The sequence below is a fragment of the Onthophagus taurus genome, chromosome 2, assembly GCF_036711975.1.
Source record: "Onthophagus taurus isolate NC chromosome 2, IU_Otau_3.0, whole genome shotgun sequence".
NCBI lineage: Eukaryota > Metazoa > Arthropoda > Insecta > Coleoptera > Scarabaeidae > Onthophagus > Onthophagus taurus.
The window spans coordinates 25,377,306-25,391,338 of NC_091967.1; the positions used below are offsets into that span (position 1 = coordinate 25,377,306).

Below are 14,033 nucleotides of genomic sequence, written 5' to 3' on the forward strand. Positions count from 1 at the left end.
GGAATTTGCAAACAAAGAAAAGTTCTTGGAAATGATGATAAGCGAAATCCGCCTGAAGTCATATTAATAGAACACAAGGATTCAGAAAGGACAGAAAAGGGCGGGTAAGGAGGGATGTTACATCACAAAAATTAAAGCGATTTGGACGGTTTCGGGGAACAAGGCTACCGAAGAACGTGATATTATGGAAATAGGTAACCATGGGAAAGTGATTTGTGGCGTTAGTTTGAATGCAAAAAGTCCAGTTTCGGGAAAATCCAAAATTTTCCAGTAATCTGAAAAGGAGGGAATTCTGGTAGGACTCCACGGGCAATGTGTAAGAGAGTATGACTAATTGTAAATGTTATTAATAAATGATTGAGTAGGTGATGAGTAAGTTAGTTAGGTTTAAATAATATTATTGTTATAAAATATCGTAAGGTCAGTAGCATCTACTTTCGCAAATTAGTTACTATAAATGTATTATGCCTGGTTGTAATAGATAGCTACTAATATAAGACACAAACATGAGTAACCATCACATTCGACGTTAAATATAAACCATTAAAATGATTCAACAAGAGTTTCGCCCAATGTAAGTAAATCATCTTTAACCTAAACACCAATTTCTGAGTTTATCACAAACCATTCACTGGCCAAAATTCTCTGTCAGGTTAGAATAATACTTACAATTAGTTAATATATATAAAAGATAGATAGATATAAATTTAAAAGTCCAAAGATTAACTGTCGCCATTAAAGTCATGTTGAAATCAACAAAGAATAACAAATTACAACACAAAAAGTTGTATAACCTGCTACAAAAGGCAGTTAAGAAAATTGTAGATAAGCACAAGGAGAAAATGTGGAACAAGACCCTCCTTGTGAATAGAGAATATCTAATCGGTCCATATGGAAGCTCCTGAAGAAGATAAGAAAGTCAAAACCTAAAACGCCACTAAAATGTTCGACAGGCCAATTGTTGGTGAGTTATTTAAAACCACAAATTGACATGAAGAGAGAAATTGACGATAATATAGAGAGAGTAAACACAGCGCTGGATACGGCTGGAATATATGGCGTCTCAAACAAGAGTTTTCAAATATTTGATACAGGTTTAGTAAGAACTATGTGGAGATTTTATGCAATCTTGAAAGAGTCATAGAGATATAAAGCAATCATGTTGTCTCTTCACACAAAACTTGAAAGAAACAACTTGATGAAAATGCAGATATGACTTTATACTTTACACAGCTGTCTCGATGCAAACTTGATGGAGTCTTGATGTAGGCACTGCTAAATTTTATGGAGGCGTAATATATCTACACCCGTATATATATATATATATATATATATATATATATATATATATATATATATATATATAGATATTTTATACTGTCTTGATGAACGCCTTGAAGACTGTATGGTCATTTTATGTTGTTGTGATGAAGAACTTAATGGAATCATGAGTCCGTATATACTAATCTTATCAGAAACATGGTGAAGACTTGATGACGAATGAAGATTCGATTCAGACCTCAAAATTTATGCAAATATAATAAGAAGGTAAAGGGGATATACAGGGTGGCCCATTGAAAAGGAACTGGAGGGCATAACAGTCAGGGAACGATTTTATCGAAAAAGAACTGAAACACTTAAAGTTTGTTTCTTAGGGGGTCAACAAATTTGACGTGTTTCAGGTTTTTTTCGATAAAATTTTTCCCTGGCAGTTATGCCCTTCAGCTCGTTTTCAATGGGCCATCCTGTATAGTAATCTTAAAGTTTTGCTGTGCTGATAGATCTAGTTTCGAAACAGACTTGACTTTATAAAAACATGGGGAATGTTCGTTGCAGAGATGATGAAGACTTTATACATAATTGCTTGAATTCAGATATGATGGGCACTTGATATACGCATTATATTGATATAAACCAAAGTTAACAGGTAGGACGAAAAATAGAAGAAGTGAAATACTGCAAAGAAGACTATAGACGGGGGAACGATTTAGGTCCATTACTACCATCTTTTTTTGTTAAATTTATCTTATAGATAAACCCATCTACTAGCCAATCAGAGCGCGTAAAATAGCACTAACCGTGGTAATAATCCCTTAGGTAGCTTAATCAGAAGATTAAGTGGGTGTGTAAGTTCTTACACACCAGATGGACCCTCAATAATTTTTTAGTTTTTCAACAATTTCAGAATTTTATATTAGTAAGTTAACTTTTTCTAAGCTTCTCTCATAAATTCTTATAATCTTATCTTTTCAGCTTTAATTTTAGAACGTTCACACTTTTTTGGCTTTTCTTTAACGAAAATCATGTTTTAAGATTCAATTCTTAATTTCTTTTATTATATCTTGCTTTTAACTTTGTTAATAATTTGGAATTTTTAGAATTTAAACTTTAGATGTTGTTCAATGTGTCGTATTTTGTATACTTTTTCTCATGGATCGTTTAAGATGTTAATTGAATTCTACTCTCCGATTAAAATCTCGTAATTTGACGGTAACTATTAACTTCCTATTATCTAGTTAATTTTAATAATAACAAATAATTTGTACATTTCAGTCGTGCCAGAAGAAGGGCGAAGTTACTCCCGAAACTAGTAGCACTGATTTTAAATATTTTTTAATAAATATATTTTCATCATTTTTTCAAAATTTTTCTTTCGACCATTACGATGAACCTCGAATCAAAGATCGCAAGATTAATCAGAAGAAGATGGTAGTAACGAGCCTTAGCCGGTTAGGGTTTAGCACCAACCCGAAACTACCTTGCCGATGATGGCAGAACGTCTGTTAGCAGATTCCTAATCCCCATAGTTAACTCAGTATGCCCATCGTAATACATTGCAGATGATGAACCAATGTCATAGTCGAGAGACTGACTATTGATTATTATTAATTCAACTATATTTTATTTATGGCAATATTTATATTTATATATATTAAAAATATTTATGGCAAGACGGCCAGCACGATTTAAACAATACATGATAGAACCATTTCGTAGTAAATTGTTAAAAATATAATAAAACTTACCAGGATAAGAAGTCGTACGAATAATCGATGATCTTTAACGTCGGTCGGTTCAATTCCGTAAATCTGAAACAAAACGTTTTCATTTATGATAGGAATGCATAAGAGATGATTGATTTTTCCAGTGGTAGTAGTACGGTAAACGAAAGACGTTCGCTTACGTGTACATCAGTGTCAGGTTAAATTGGTTCTACAGGGCATTCGCTTCATCATGGATCGACTTCCCCACAGTCAGCTCATTGCCGGACTTTAGTGTCATTTATTTCTTGGTCAGCGCGTCCGAACGTTATCGGTTTCCCGTCAGACGAACACTGAGACGGTTTCATCCGCGGACGAATGACATCTTCATAAATAGAGAGGCTTTGTCTTCATAAAGAGAATCGATCCCTATCAATTTAATGATTGATTCTGACAATCCGTTGCCGCATGTACGACAGAAATATACGATTACAGGAAAGCGCGTTTTAGGAAAGTTTGGAGGAGAACTGGTGTTGATATAAAATACGTTTAACGTCGTCCGGTACGCGAAACCGACGCCTCTCGCTCTCGGGAGTGTATATAAGTTTCCCAGTTCGCCCAAGACGATAAATAAAAAGTTTTCCCAAACTGCACCGTTTTCGATGAGAGCGTTGAGTATCTAAGGGCGTTTATCCTGACCGAGAAGTGCGCGTGTGTGCGCGCTCTTTGGCTCGAGTTCAAGTGGCTATCGGGTAGAGAAAATGACCGCTGGCGGATAAGGCAGAAGACAGTTCGTAATTAGTTTTCCGTTCTGCGGACGGCCGCTACTTCTTTTCTAATAATAAAATTATAAACGCCGAAAGGAACAGGGATCGTCCAGCTCGATTCTTCCCCAACGGCGACATCTGTCTAGGACACAATTTGGTCTTCGCCACATTTCACATAACCGATCTGAAGTTTTGTCTGACCGAACATTTAGATTGAGTTTTGGTGGTAGTTTTGTCAAGATGACAATCTCAATTAATACAAAAACTAATACATACATTAATCATTTAAACTGTTGCCGACTAACAACTATTTGTTTCTGTTTTTAATAAAACCAACTACGCTGAAATATTCATTTATGGTTACAAAACTCTGAATTTCGCATATCGAAATTTTCGAACATCCGATGTAATAAAACCACCACTATTTTTTATGACTTTTTTATTTGATACAACTTCTCATATATGTTTAAAAAATTGACCTGAATTGTAAAACTCTGTTTAATATTTCTATACCATCTTACTGATAATGATTCAGAGAATATGTAGGAAGATATATGCTGATTCGATTTTCATTCTTTGTTCGAATAAAAGACCTTTTTTATACCTCACAGCTATCTACATCTTTGGGTAATGGAAAACAATTCCTATTCAAAGAAGACAGCATTTGAATGGCTAATCGAATTTCGCATACAAAGTTCTCTAGTCTCCTTTGACACGGGTTTGCTCCGACTTTCTTATTCGAAATAAGTTGACTATAAGCCGTGTATAATAACGTCGTTCGTGCTGCAATAAAATTCATTTCCGGAAAAAAGTTTAAGATCGATTTCGGCACGAAGCCGAACCACATAATGCCGTGACTCTCACTAAGTATATTGGAATAAATAAAGCAGGCTTACCCTACGTCGCAGAGTATTCAAATGGCTATAATTAAAGAAAATTGCTCCTCGCTACGTGGAAGTGGAACGGAAACAGCACTTACACCGGAATATTACCCCCGCGGGTACAAGAAAGCCGCGTATTTATACCCTATATCCTCGTTTCGTTACAATTATTTCGCGTTTTCCACACAACCGTGCGATTACACCGAGCTCCGGATTAGAAACGATTAGGCATAATGCGCTTTCTGCCCAAAGAACAATACCTCCCCAACTGCCACCTTTGACGGTCCGTTTTCTTGTGGAAATTTATGCGCATTTTACCGGCGGTCGTGCATGACCCAATTTCACGAACGGCTGGCACCGTTGAATATGGCGAGAACAGACAAAATTCTATTAAGTGTGTATGAAAACAATTTCGTCGTAACAATAGGTTGAGCTGGGTGGAAAACCATTAATTTCGCACCGTACTTGGAAATTGTCCGAGTATTTATAACGTGAATGGTGGTGTATGGGCGCCATGAAACGGGTAAAAATTTAAATATTCCCTGTATAACGTCGTGTCGCTCTTCGCTATGCATCAAAGCACCTTTCCATTCAAGGCCGGATATCGCCTGGGGAAAACTACCTCAAATTATGGGGCGGATGGTAATAATACAGGTTTTCAAACATTTTTTAAATATTAACGGTACATAATACCAACTTCTTTTGCTTTCGTTTCATCACATAATAATAAAAATACAAAAAATTATAAATTATAAAGGAGATCTGTTAATGCGTACGAGGGCGTAAGTAAAGCTACAAACTTATGTACGAAAGATTTTAATAAATGTTACTTAATTTAAGAGATATATTCAAAAAGAAAACCTAAGAAACGATATAGTACATAGTTCTAGTATTAAAATTGTTATTTATTCGATTCAAGTAAAGAACGATTTTTGAAATATTGTTGGTTTGGATAACTGAAAACTGCAGTTCTTCCCTGAAATAACTAATTAATTGATTGAGCATCATTCAAATATCATTGATGTTATCATTGACGGATTAATAAAATGTCTTTGCATTTATTGACACATTACAATGACAAAAAGGAACGTTTCGAAATCTTGCTTATAACATCTGCTCGGGGCAATTATTTGAAATTTTTAAATTGTGTAAATTACACAATGTAACAATTAAAGAAGACATGAAATCGATATAAACATATTAGGAAAGTATAAGAAGTGTTAATAACACATATTTCTTCTTTATATTTGGCGTACCTAAGAATGTATCAGAAAATGTATGATGAAACATTTAAAATGAGAAGAAGGTTACAAAACGAGGACAAAATGCAAAGAAGTTTCCAGCATTTCGTGAATAAACAATCTTGCAAATTGTTATGGAAATTAATTAGGTCCTGAAAATGTTAGAAATATCGGCTCTAATCTGTATGAAGATGAGAAGATTAGGTAAGTATTTGTATTTCAGCAACATAATTACAAACCTTCAATGTTGGCATAATTAACACACACCAGCTTAAAATGTATGACACAGAGAGTAGCATGACATGGCATGAATTTATGAAGAGCTTTGCGATCTTTATTTCGTAGACATACGACACATTTTTTAGATGTTTTCCTGCTATGTAGAACTACGTTCACAAACATGTTCTTGAAGATCGCCATGTGAGCTACAACCACATGGCATTCGTTTGTTCTATAATCTTTCTTCTTCAGCCTGAGTAATGAGTTGTAAGCCAAGATCTTTTAGAAACTGCTGTGGTTTTAAATGTTAACAAACCAAGAAGTGCCTTTATTTTAACCACATTTGTTTCGTTTATTAAATATTTATGATTTTTATCATATATTACAGTCCAAGTGGTATTCAGTTATAGTTTTAGTGCAGTCCCTACGAACAAAGCTTATGTTTCAAATTTAAATTTAAATTTGAAATTTTAAATTTAAAATTTTTAAATCTTTTCCTCCTAAGAAACTTTCGAATTATTTCTCAATTTTATCTATCACTTATTTATGTTCTATTTTTATTTTATTTTATCATTGTAGGTATGTTTGGAAAGGGTGTAGGTTGTATGTTAGGATTTATGTAGGTTAGGATGGGAGTGTAGCTCAAGGGAAGACAATGTTGCAGGGTCAAGGTGCTACTTGCCTTGGTTCTCTCGTTCATTTGCCTTTTGTTTTATATTGTGTTGTTATTTGTTATTGTGTTGTTATTTGTTATTGTGTTTTTCGTTATTTTGTTATTTTCCTTTCTTTACATATGCAATCGTTTATCTTATCTATTATTTTCTTCCTCTCTGTTAAATTTGTGGTAGGTTAGAATTTTCTATGCTTTATATATTCTATATATCTTTCGTCATTGTAGAGTATTAAAACTAAAATTAAATTGTAATTGGGTTGGAGAAGGAGGTAGGGTAGGATATATATGGGGTTAGGATGGGAATGTAGCCAAGGAAGACAAAAGTTGCAGTACAAGGTGCTACTTTGCCTTGTTTCTCTCGTTCATTTGTCTGTTGGGTGGTGTGTATGGGGTTTTCAAAAATGTGTATAGAGGTCTATTGTTATTTTGTAATTGTTCATTTAGGCATTGTGTGTTAGGGTGATTGTGGATAAATTTCTTTATTTCGTATGTTTCTAGTAGTTCCATTAGTTTACCATTGTCAATATTATGTAAAATCTGTGTATTGTTTTGTTCGTCAAATTCATCGTCATTTCTCTTATATGTTTGAGCCGATAAACGATTCTGAATCAAGTATAACTTGTGCCCATAATGCTACTATGTAGAACTAGGTAGAACATGTAGAACATGTTCTTAAAGATCGCCATGTGAGCTACAACCACACAGGATTTATTTGTTTTATAATTTTTCTTCTTCAGCCTCAGTAATGTGTTGTAAGCCAAGATCATTTAGAAACTGCTATGGTTTGAAATCTCAACAAACCAAGAAGTGCCTTTATTTTAACCACATTTGTTTCGTTTACTAAATATTTATTATTTTTATCATATATTACAGTCCAAGTGGCATTCAGTTATAGTTTTAGTGGTTTTAACATGGCATTCGTAAGAAACAATGACCAGCAAGTGATTGGATTTTCTTTATTTTTTACCTTACCTTGACTCCTTGACTACCTTGACTTCCACTTCACCTTCTAGGTTCGAGCCATTTTTATATTCATGTTTCATTTTTTACTTCATTTTTCGCATCTTATTCGACTATAATGTAGATGACGTTCTTCTATCAACATACTTTTCTACAGTTAATATAAATTAGAGGACGCAGGAGTAGCTATACATATAATGAAATATTTGGAATAATATAATGGTTGAGGTAAATCATACCTAACAACACTGATGAACTTCATAGACGGTTAGAACTTTGCAGTCTATTAAAAGGTATCTTATTATTCATTCTTCTTAGCATTATTTTGGTTTTGTGTTTGTTAGTGCTGGTGGTAAACTGCTCCATATACAATATTTTAAGCATTTTGCATTACTCAATTTTCAAAGACTTCCACTCATCGTATCGAGCTGATTCCCAGTGTCCAAAATTCAGTTCCATAGAGAAAGATTGAATAAATCAATCTGCTTTCACAAATCTGTATCTGATGTTTCACGATAGTCTGGGGATTGCTGATAATTTCCTTGTTATCCAGCATCCATGTTATCCAATGGGTAATACTTATTTCAATATTGTTTACTACGCTGACTTTGAACTTTGACCTTCTAGAAACTAGTCCAATCTTTTAATCAATCAGCATAACATATGAATATCATTATGAACACTGACAAAAAAAAAATTTCGAATCATCGACTCAGTTTAAATATTTCGGAGCTGAAACAACAATCTCTGGAAATCTATGTAGTGAAGTCAACGAACAAACAATGAAATCCCATGTATCCGTAATTTCAGTCTACTTAAGTGGCATCGCATAGAGGAGCAAATATGTTAAAGTGTAAAATAAAATAAAAACCTACAAATCAGCAGTAAAACCCGCAAACAGTCAGAAGTGAAGACTTACGACAGGCACTGAAAAGCAAGAACTTAACTAAAGAATGAAGGACGAAGAGGGGTAGGAAGAAAACAGGCAGAGCCTAATTACCACGATTAGAAGAAAAGAAGAAGAACAAGCTACTTTAGCTTTGGCAACGAACGCTTACAAACAAGTCCATTTCTAATCGAGTATCAGAGGATAGGGCCGGTCACCTGACACTGAGAATAAACCATTTCCAAAGGACCCAAAACCTGTTATTCAAAGACGGTTTCTACCATAATTACGATATTTGGTTTCTTAAAATGTTTTTACCATTCAAGAAAAGAATCTGTATTTACGAGCGTTGAATCGGAAACCATATCCATACACCATTTCCTCTGCAATTGTTTTTGGAATACCATCTTTTTCTATCATTTTAGTCATGTAATTAAATCTACAGCTCATGTTACTCACTCTGTAGAAGTGGCCAATAACTCGTGTATAAATTTTAGTGGTAGATCATACAACCAGTTATCAATTTTATATCTTCTTAAGAATACTGAGTACTGTATCGAGCTTTAGATGCTTTAGAAAAGTCACTTAAATTAATTTGCAACATCATTCATTGTTATTTCCCTCAGAATTGTCAACGCTACACTATCATTTTATACTTCTGTTTACGTCTATTGTTAGGTGTGAGTACATCAAATAGAGTTTTTCCTTTTAAGGTACGATTTACCAACTGATCAACAAGCACCATGACCAGAAAATTCGCTTTTTGCATGTCTACATTATCTAGTGTAAGGCTGAAGAACAATGTCATTGGTCATTTTTGACATTGCGACTTGTTTAATTCTTAGTATAGTTTTCATATACTTTTGTAACCTTTATTAATGGTGACCAATTGGATCTCGTACTATAATTGTTTTTAATAGCGTTTTCAAAATAAATTTCAAAGCCCAATTCAAACCCAATTCTTTGGTTTGTATCTCCTTTAGCTATATCTTATATTTTGGCATGAAAATTTGAAAATAAAAGAAGATTAAAATCTTTCTTATTTTAATCATAAATTGTAAACAGTCATTGTTGCTAAGAACACCTTTTTGTGATATCCACTATTTGCGATTACAAGATTACTTGCCACTACAACAGGAAGTAATGCGATGTTTTTCCCTTGAAATTTTTATTATAAATAATTTCACCAATTAATTAAGTACAAATTGTCAACTAATTGAATTTCTGACGTTAATAAATTTTATAATTATCATTGAAAATTAGCAGATATCAAAATTGCTATTCAATTCAGTTGCCATGATAATACTAATTGGAAGTAGGAGTGTATCAAAATTCGACTTTAATTGTTTAACAGGACAGAGCTTGTTTTCAATTAAGCAAATGATCATGTGTTATCAAAATATAATGATAATTGTGTTTAAAGAGTGAAATTATCTAAAGCTTTTGACAGTGTTTGGCTTAAACTAGAGCAAATTTAACTTCAAAAAAAGATTTATCTTCATTGTAAATTGCATTTTTTTATAAAATTGACCACCAAACGACATGCTTCTTAAAGCTTGCATGTCCGCAGGTGAATTTTATCTGATCTGGTATTTTTAGCGCCACAGCTCGTAAAACATCGTTTCGAGTGTAACGGGATAATTCAATAGACTTCGGTGTTGCGAGACCGTGAACCGTTGTTCACCTGTGAACACCGTATCGACTGAAATGTCTGCGAATATTTTACGTTCCGCATCGGGTATATATTTAGGAATAAGGGCTCAAGGTATCCATTTTGGGTGTACAAAGGGGAGCAGCTTCCGCTTGGAAGTACAGGCGTGCATTTCCAATTCGTACGGAAGATCTCCAATTCGGTACGTATGGAAATGATAAAGGGCTGAACGTCGAGGCGTTTCTGTCTTTCCGGTATTTATGTTACTGATAAAATGAAATAAAAGGCAAACAAGTTTTAGAAACGAAGTATATTGCAAGTTTACAAGTTAATAATTGGTTTGGTTTTTAACGCAAAATTTTAAATGACGTCCGAAATAATTATTAACGGAGGCAATTTCGCAGAGTAATCATTTCAATCAAAACTAATTCCACATATTATCCTGATTGGTTTTATTTATCCCATTCCGGGGCAGTAGATAATTTGATTGAACCGCGGCCGCATTTCCGAATATTTTTGCCCAGCATCGCTTTGACATGATTTATAATTGAAATTTATTGCACGCAGCCGTGCCGGCGGAGGAGGTTGTGAATTATTGGGACATTTACAGCTCCGCCATAATTAAACCCCGAAACCTAGCTATCCAGATCCAGGATATACGACTTTACTTTGAATCGAACTGCGATGAGACAACAAATGTAATCTTCCATTGATAAACATGCAAGTGATTTATTCAGAAAAATGCGACTTCACAGTATTTTACACCCGTTCGAAATTAGAGAGGTGAGTGTTTAAATTGATATTGACTTTCCAAAAATTTACAGCTGGCCTGCTCACTAAGCCAAATACCAACATTGACAGGAAATATATAGCCCCCTGTTTGCGAACGACGGCCTCATTGTTTAAACTCCAATAATTCATCGTGTTTTCTAGCAATTTTGACGTTGTAATGTATGCCCTTTTTTAATTTTGCAATAATAAATTTGTTCATTTTTCCATCTAAAGTGGAATATACTAGAAATTTCTTTTTTGATTAAGTCTCAACTTAATTAATATATTATGTAAATTTTGTTGTATTTTGATTGCGAACACAAGAATAGAAGAAAATTTTTATAGCACGATATAATGAAGTTGAGAGCCCTAAAACACTTTGTATAGTCATTATTACAATTGTGAATCCGGAATTACGAATGCCTCAGAATCGGGACCAACGTTAATTTACAGCTGACAGCAATCTACCCCGGGCCGCACAGAAACGAACCCCCCGTCTTAAATCAAATCGTCAACGCTTCCTTTTTTATTCCGGGTTTTTCCTTCTCTGCGACTCCTCATTGCCCCCTTTCCATCTCCACGTCTCCGTAGTCGCGATAATTCTAATTTCCAGACCGCGCGCGATGAATTGATGTCATTAGGGGAAAAAAGTCGGTTTGTGTTTTGTGCGCGGAGAGAAAAGTCGAAACGGGCGAAATTCGACCTTCGCGCGTCGTCTCCCCCTTTTCGAGTCGCAGTTGCGTGTTAATGATCCATGCCTGACTTTGCTTTTGTTGGCTCTCATAATTACGACCGGTCCGATTAGCGTACTTAAATATGGCGGTTAACGGGCCACCAACGAGCGAATTATTTACGATATGGTTTAATGAGGCCGTGTGCGTAAAATGGTCTCGGAGGGGTTCCGATTTATGACCACCCCGCTCTGTTGTTCGCAAATATTTATTTTGGCTTCGTGCGGTCGACTACAAACTACACCACGTACCACCAAGTACCTTCACTTTTATTCGTTTTATATTGCTCATTTATCTTTTCTATTAACCAAAACATACTTTTACATAGATAATTCACTAATTGTTAATTATCGTTGAAAAATATAATGTGAACATTTCTTATTCCAAAATTATAGTAACAAAGTAACGTATTTGCATGAAGCAATGGGATCAACACCAATCCCAACAAAATCCAAATAGTCCCTTTCACTCGGAAAAGGAAGCTACAATTGAGAACACCCTCCATTGAAAGCAGAACTATTAACCTCAAAACAGAAGTAAGAAGGGGTAATAATAGACAGTAAATGAAACTGGAACTCCCACATAGACGATGTGAGGAAAAAGGCCATTATGGCTAACCAGATATGTTGCAGGCTCCTCGGAAGGAACTGGGGTCTTAAACGACGAATGGTTCATTGGGCCTACATAGCAATAATCAGACCCATGGTCGTCTATGCCTCACCTGTTTGGTGGCCAAAAACAAATCATAAAACAGCACAATAATAGCTGGCACAAATCCAGCGGTTAGCATGGCTTAATAGAACGGGTGCAATAAGATCTTAAAGCCCTTCTCGGTCTCACATCACTTCATTTATATATACAAAGGGAGGCAGCTTTAAGTACCTTATCACTGAAAACAGGTTCTTCACTCAAGCTGATGCAGGGTAACATCAGAGGACACCTCGAAATCTTCGAGGATCCATGTCTAAATCATCTGATTGAAATTAAAACAGGCCTTATACCGACAGAATACAATTTCGACCAGCTGTATAAGGTCATATTTAGAAGCAGGGATGATTGGACGATAGGCGGGCGTCAACTAAAGAGAGGAGCCCTAGCCTGGTGCACTGATGCTTCAAAGACAGTTAGACCCGGAGTAGGCATGAGCATCAGTGGACCAAATAGCCACATTAAATTGCCCGTCAGCTCGAATATAACCATTGTTAAAGCAGAAGTTCTTACTATAAAGTTCTGTACCGTATTGAAACTACAAAAGAGACAGAAAGGTGCATCCATAAACATTTTCACAAACAATCGGAATGCTCGGAATGATGATACTCTATGCTGGGTTCCAGGTCACAACAACATTGAGGGTAATGAGAAGGCGGACAAGCTGGCCAGAGAGGCAGCGAAAACGCCCTTCATTGGACCCCAACACGGTTGTGGACTACAAAGATCAACAGTTGGGAGGCCTAACAGGTAACCTTACGTGGAAGGAACTTCCAGGTCACAGACAAGCGAAGAGTATGATAATTCCGTCGCAAGACAAAACCAAAGAGGTTTTATGCCTCAGCAAAGGGGACCTAAGGACGCTCTCACGTTACCTGAGGTTAGCTGAGAATCAAACTTGTCGACTTTGCAACGACGAGTCAGAAACGGCTGATCATATACTAAGAAGGAACATATACTGTGTAAATGCGTCGCAGGGGCAGTATAAGACAGAAAATTTTCGCTAAAGCTCTTTTGATACCTACCGACATAAAGGAACAAGGATAAAAAAGAATAAATCCACGATGATATTTTTTTTTTTCTAATTTCGGTACAACAATGTTTCGCTTTTTCTAAAAGCGTCTTCAGGTACGACGTAAAAAACTAAGAATGAAGTACATGTTATATCAGGTTAAAAACTGCAACGTCGGGTGATAGGTTAGAAATTTCTTGAAATGCTGAAGGCAGGCGTAATTAACTGTTAAGGCTGAAGGCGGACTAGTCTGTTGTAATCAGTCGATATGTGCACACGACTCAATTTTTTCGATTTTTAACGCTAAATTCATTTTTGTAACACGCCTTCAGCCTTAACAGTTAATTACGCCCGCCTTCAGCATTTCAAAAAATTTCTAACCTATCACCAGACGTTGGAGTTTTTAACCTGATATGGTAAACCCACGCCGCTTCCAAATATTTTACTTAATCTTTAATCCGTAATTTTATCTTTAATCATCGGTCCGTCGTAGTTTTCGTAAGAGAAATTGCCAATAAAGGAACAAGACCTTGGGGCAATACTAAGGTTCAT

The 14,033-nt window shown here is 35.4% G+C and overlaps 2 protein-coding genes across 2 annotated transcripts in view; both read right to left on the bottom strand.

Annotated features, from left to right (window-relative positions):
* LOC111417883 (argus) overlaps nt 1-14,033 on the bottom strand; it is a 397,290-nt gene that overhangs the window by 280,544 nt on the left and 102,713 nt on the right. Inside the window, exon 3 of the mRNA XM_071194566.1 lies at nt 3,027-3,089. The gene's annotated coding sequence lies outside the window, so the exon portion shown is untranslated. The remainder of the gene's footprint in view (nt 1-3,026; nt 3,090-14,033) is intronic.
* LOC139429080 (uncharacterized) overlaps nt 1-14,033 on the bottom strand; it is a 516,749-nt gene that overhangs the window by 226,854 nt on the left and 275,862 nt on the right. The gene's annotated exons all lie outside the window — the stretch shown is intronic.